At 39.7% G+C, this 6,262-nt stretch overlaps 1 long non-coding RNA gene across 1 annotated transcript; it reads right to left on the minus strand.

Moving 5' to 3' along the window:
* Positions 1–1,150: 1,150 nt before the first annotated feature.
* Positions 1,151–4,936, minus strand: LOC143433921 (uncharacterized). Its single transcript, XR_013070389.1, has 3 exons — positions 3,775–4,936; positions 3,095–3,190; positions 1,151–2,230 (listed from the first exon to the last, which is right to left on the minus strand). It is a non-coding gene; the product is annotated as an uncharacterized LOC143433921 (long non-coding RNA).
* Positions 4,937–6,262: the final 1,326 nt, after the last annotated feature.

The raw sequence follows: 6,262 nt of genomic DNA on the forward strand, positions 1-6,262 counted from the left end.
GTCTCACTGTGCAAAAGAAAGTGGGTGAGTAGGTATCTTAGAGTTTTATTACTGTGAAGAGACACAATGACCAAGGAAACTTTTATAAGGAAAACATTTCATTGGGCTGACTTACAGTTTCAGAGTCTCAGTCCATTATCATCGTGGTGGGAAGCATGGCAGCATTCAGGCAGACATGGTGCTGGAGAAGGAGGTGAGAGTTCTACATCTTGATCTGTAAGTAGCAGCAGGGGACTGTGACCACACTGGGCGTAGCTTGAACATCTATTAAAACCTCAAAGTCTACTTGCACAGTGACATGGCCACACAACATGGCCACACATACTCCAATAAAGCTACACCTCATAGTGCAGCTCCCTATGGGACAAGCATCCAAACACATGAACCTATGGGGGCCATTCCTGTCCAAACCATCACAATAGATAAGTCTTCAGACAGGAAGTGCATAGCTAAAACTATACATAAGTTAAAATTTCCAGATATCTTCATCAACCCACAAGACAAACTACTAAACCACTGCAGAGATTAGTCCCAGGAAGAGTAGATAGAGCTGATAGAAGAGACGGCAAAAACAAAAACAAAAAGGTAATTAAGTGATACTGTCTCGAGCCCAGTATGTTTTCTGTCATGAGCAGGTTGTGATAAAGTTTTAGTGTAGCCGCCCGCGGCCACAAGTCAACTGGGTTCACCTGAAAGGGGGGCTGGGAATGAAAGGGGACGGAGGGCAAGAAGAGATGAGGCCAAGACAAAGTTCTCTGATCAAGGCCTGAAATTTCATAATTGGCTTTCACATATAAAGGGAAAGCCCCACCCTCCAGAATCTCTTCTTGGTTCAGCCCAGGGGCTGGGCAAGGAGATAGCAGTCCGGAAGGTGTCAAGGCTAGCTCAGCAGGCAGTCCATTCTTCTTAGCTCAGGTAGCCTGCTCCAAGGCGCTAAGGCTGGTAATGCAATGCCTCTCCTAGGTCCTACAATTGCTTGATCTATTGTGGTAAAAGACTTGCAGGCCTTCTCAGGCCTGGGGGAAGGGCACATTTTAGGGTCCCTGTGGGAAGAGGAATGACAGGTCCTCTCCACTCAGGAATCGTATGCAGGATTGACTGTGAGATGGTCAGTTCCCCAAGAGGAGAGACAGTATGCCAGAGACAGAGGTTTGATATTTAAATGCTCTTTAATAATGCACAGCAAACAATATATTATCACCAATGCTAAAGCTATTGTAACAAGAGGTATTGCCACATTTTCTATGCATTGACTCTATCAATATCAATACAATAAACACAAATAGTAAGTTGCTAATTACCGAAGAAATAAACACAGCAGTAAGTACATTACTATTCATGAGTTATAAGACCTGAGTCCTTATGACTGTAGTTTCCAGCAGCTTAGGTTGGGAGAGTGCTTGACCACCAAGATAAGGGCATTCTGTGGTTTCCAGCAGCTCAGGTCCAGAGAGTGTTTGACCACAAAGTGAGAGGCTTCAGTCTCTTGGCTGTCTCCTTGATGATTGCTCAGTCTCTTGGCTGCTCTTTGATGCTGCAGAGTGCTTGGGCTCTCCACTACAGAGGAGGCCTGAAAGGAGGATCATGCTGGGTAACCATTGCTACCAGTGTGATGAAGTGCTCCGGCCAAGGGCTCCTTTTTATGCTTGAATTAGGGTTACTTCTGACATACACGGCAGATAACCAGATGTGTCTTGTTATCTGTGAGGCTATGACTTTGTTATCACACTTATGACTGGTTATCACACTTATTCAAAACAACTTATTTTAATGCACAAATATTTTGATTCATAAGGTTTTCAAAACTACTTTTGATTATCAAAACAACTTCTGGTTATCACAGCACTTCAAAACAACTTCACTTCAAACTTGTTTTCTTTCCTATTACAAATATGGAGTCAGTCCTGTTAAGGGCCTGCTCCTTAGAGATACACTTTCCAGACTGACAGTATGGCCCTCTCCTGACTTCTTTGGCAAAACCAAATGTTTTCTGCTGTGTATGTACCATTTCTCAAGCAAAAAAGAACATCAGATCCTTTCTTGGGAAAATCACAAGCATGCACCACAAAGGACCTCAGGGCCAATCCTAATCCTGAGTTGCTGCATGAAGATCCATGAAGTGAAGCCTGGGTCACTCTACAGATTCCAAGATGTTGAAGACACCAAAGCTGTGAGACATCTGCCAGGAAGAGTAGCTTTCAGAGTGGAACCAGCCTGTTAGAAATATATTCTGCAGGCAGAAAAGATGGAGGGTTGGAGCCAGCTAAGCCCTCCGACATCAGATATTAAGCTAGAGAACTGGCTTTCAACCTTCCTAATACTGTATCCCTTTAATACAGTTCCTTCCATTGTGGTGACTCCCAACTATAAAATTATTTTCTTTGCTACTTCATGACTGTCATTTTGCTACTGTCATGAATTGTCATGTAAATATCAGGTTTCAGATGGGTCATGCCCCACAGCTGGGAATTGCTGAGCTGGGGATTCGGTGATTACATGCTGCATTATCGGTCTTGTTTGGTCCAGCATTTTCTGACTATGCCCCCATTCCTCCTTTTAGGAATAGTAATGTATATCTGTGACATTGTACGCTGTAATTAATTCACTATTCAAACTCACGGGGTTTTATTGAGACTGTGGAAGACTATGGGGGCTTCTGAAGTAGGATTGAATACACTTTGAATTATAACAATGGTCTCTGAGCCTTTGGGGCCTGGGAGTGGAATGTAGTGGTTTAAATGAGAATGTCTACCATAGGCTCAAATATCTGAACCCTGGTGTTGACTTAACACCTCACTAGAGGCAGGCTCTGAGGATGGAATGCAGACTAGCCTCAATTCCAGGTCACTCTCTCTGTTCATGTTTGGGGTTTAACACGTTATCTCCCAGCTCCCTGCCACGATAGTCTCATCCTTCTGGAAGCACAAGCCAAAATAATCTCTTCCATAAACTGCCTTGGTCATAGTATTTTTTTTATAGCAACAGAAAAGTAAATAATACAGACTATAAATAATTGAGGATTAAAACATTTTTTTCCTTAATCCTAAAAAGTTCACAATAAAATTGGGCACCAAAAAAGTAAAATGTACTCAACCTCTGTATTCCACTAAATATTTCAGACAGCGTCCCATCCTGCTGCATAGCAGAACTGCTCCTCCAGCATCTGGATCTTGGCAGCCATGTACTCCTCCTAATCAACCAAGAAAAGGCAAGACAATAAACAACAGTTACAGCTCCCTGCCACACAATTAACTTAAAAGCCCCCTGGAGATTTATAAATACAGTCTCACGTTTTTAACCCTAAAATAATTAGGCTTCACTGTTTTGATTATCATGTCTTTAAAGTAAAGCTACAGGTGACAACAGTGGTATGTGTTGTCCAAACTGTAAACGATTTGTTTTTACTGATTATTAAAATTTTATATGTTCACTGTATTTTCTCAAAAATTGACACATAAAAAGAAAATGTTTTACTCTATATAAATGATTAACTGACAACATGATGTACTAGATACTTATATATTTTCCCCAGTTCTCAGTATTTCTAGCAATGCTGAGATAAACTAAAATATATTAAATTGTTCTGTGCAAGAATATCTACTTCCTCAGGACAAAATCCTTGATAGTAAAGTAAACTTTAAGGGTTAGAGTTTATGAACAGTGAAAATACAGAGTTGGTGTATAAAGTCACATGTTATACCTGAAGCCATATCATAACATAAAAATAACAAAAATTATCTAGACATGTAAATATCTTTAATCATTAAAACACACCTATTTCCCAGCCATCATTTTCTGCTTGCTTCCTACAACACTGCCTCATGGTGTGTGGAACTTCTGTATGGGGAGAAAAAAATAAGTCAATGTTATACCATAATGTACTCTTCATTGATCTTCTATCAAGGGAAATAGGAAATTTGAAAATTTAAATGTCCAATTAACACAAGACAAAAGATTAATGCCAAATAAACCTTATCAAAATATGTTATTCTCAGGTTGCTTTATCAGTTTAATCTGTCCAGAGAACATCCTCCCTACAATTTAAGCCTCATATGTAAACACTTTTCAACTTTTCATCTTGGTCAGAGAGGTTGACGGAGAAAGAATCTATGCCCTCCTGAATAACAACACTTAACATTCACTTTGCATAAAACATCAATAAATCCAACATTACTATCACCTACTTTTTTTTACCACTAACTAGTTAAACAATCTACTAAAATATTCCCTTTATCATCTGACCTAAAATGGCTCCTAAACCGTGTCATGCTAGCCACTCAAGCAAACACACACACAGAATAACACATTTGCCATACAAATGCATCCCCCAAGAAGTTCATTAAAAGAACACATCGTAAGGGGCTGATTATTGTTGTAACAAATTTAATACATGAGGCTGAAATATAATACAGCAAGGGGGTATTACTGCAGCCCCATGCCAAGATGTGCTCTTGAGAAATTACTACATGAGAGAGGTCAGGTATAAGGGTGTTTATTGGGAGAAGGGAGAGGGGTGAGGCCTGCAGACTGGGTAAAGGCAGACAGACAAGAGAAGGGAGTGGGGGCAGAGGACAAAAAACACTGGCATTCGTAAGGCAACACTGTGCCATACAACACCATGATTACTAAATGCTGTCATGTCTCAAGCTTCAGGCTTAGGGACTAACTAGTAAGCCAGTTAAGTCATTGTTAGATCCAAAGAGGCACAAAGTCAAAGTTTTCTAGCTACAAGTTAGGCTATCACTGCATTATCATTCATAAATACAATATTCACATAGCTTTCTATAATTATCTAAGTTTATATCAAAGATTATTATATGAAGCCTTACATACACTATCAAAGTCAAATTGGCTTTGGTAAGGTTTATGAGAATCTTTAAAACATATTTTATCAACACACATGACTCTTAGTTTTTGAAATGACCTTTGATTTGGTTTCTCTTTCCAACATTTGTATTAATGACTATATATATATATATATATATATATATATATATATATATATATATATGAAAGATAGGTAAAGATACACAGACGTTATCAGCTAAGTCACAGGAGTGAGAAAGACAATTTATATGTTTTAGGTGGCATATGTAAAAGGCCTTGAGAATAAATTACTAATTCTGCGGACAGAAGAGTTTTGCTTCTAAACTTGCTCTAGGCATGTGCAAGGGTGTTCAGTGGTGTCCTCATTATGAAGCCCAGAATTTCCATGCTTCTCTTAAATTCTCCTTAAGTAGCTTATTTGCCAGCCCTAAAGACTTCATCCCTTAAAAGTCAAAGTAATTCCTATTACAAAATTACTGGTTCAAACTTCTGAATCTATACACCTCCTTTTAAAAGCAAATGACTTGAGAATTCTGTTAATGCGTATGTCACAGTCATTAAATGTAACTATATGCAGTCAAATGAATGAGAATGTCCCCACAGACTCAGATATTTGGACACTTGTCATCTGGTGGTGCTATTTGGAAGGGATTAACAGGTATGGCCTTGCTGGAGGAAGTAAGTCCCAGGAGGTGAGCTTTGAGAGGTTGAAGACTGTTGTCATATCCAGTCTGTATGCAGCTTAGAACACACAACACCAGACCAAACAGTTCCAAGGGGGAGAGTTTATTCAGGAGATAGGGCAAACACGGGGGGGGGGGTGAGGGAAGAGAAATAGAAGAAGATGGAAGAAGAGATTGAGGTCAGGGGGTTCCACCTGTTTTATATGGATGGTGACATATCCTCTCCCAGGTAAAGGTGAGGTAGCCAGGTGGATTCTGGGAATGTATGGCAGTTGCCTTAGCAACAATGTGGGGGTTGCCTAGATGTGATGCCACTGGGTTCCGGAGCCTGATACCAACAACCTCACATTAGTTAATCTGTGAAGTGGACTGAAGTAACCCTGGCAAGAAGCAACTGGCTAGAGCAACTGTATTCCACTATGACAACACTTTTGTTTACTCTACAGTCAATTTACAAATACAACTGTGACACAAAAAAATAAACTATACAAATAAGAGCCACCTAAGAACAAAATTAGTGGGTAGAGAACTTTAGCCTTTTCAATAACCGTGCTATGTTCAAGGAGATAAAGCAAAGGATAAAAGTTAACTTATAACTCTTTAGCCTCAAAACAAATTACAAATCTGTTTTAAGTTCAAGCCAACAGAGGCTAGCTAGCAATGCAACCAGAGCCTATCTCAAACACACCAATAACCAAAATAAGTAAGTGCAAGTGCCTCTGAGTGATGTTTAATCAATCCAATTACTGTAA

This window comes from Arvicanthis niloticus, unplaced genomic scaffold, assembly GCF_011762505.2.
Source record: "Arvicanthis niloticus isolate mArvNil1 unplaced genomic scaffold, mArvNil1.pat.X pat_scaffold_69_arrow_ctg1, whole genome shotgun sequence".
Classification (NCBI taxonomy): domain Eukaryota; kingdom Metazoa; phylum Chordata; class Mammalia; order Rodentia; family Muridae; genus Arvicanthis; species Arvicanthis niloticus.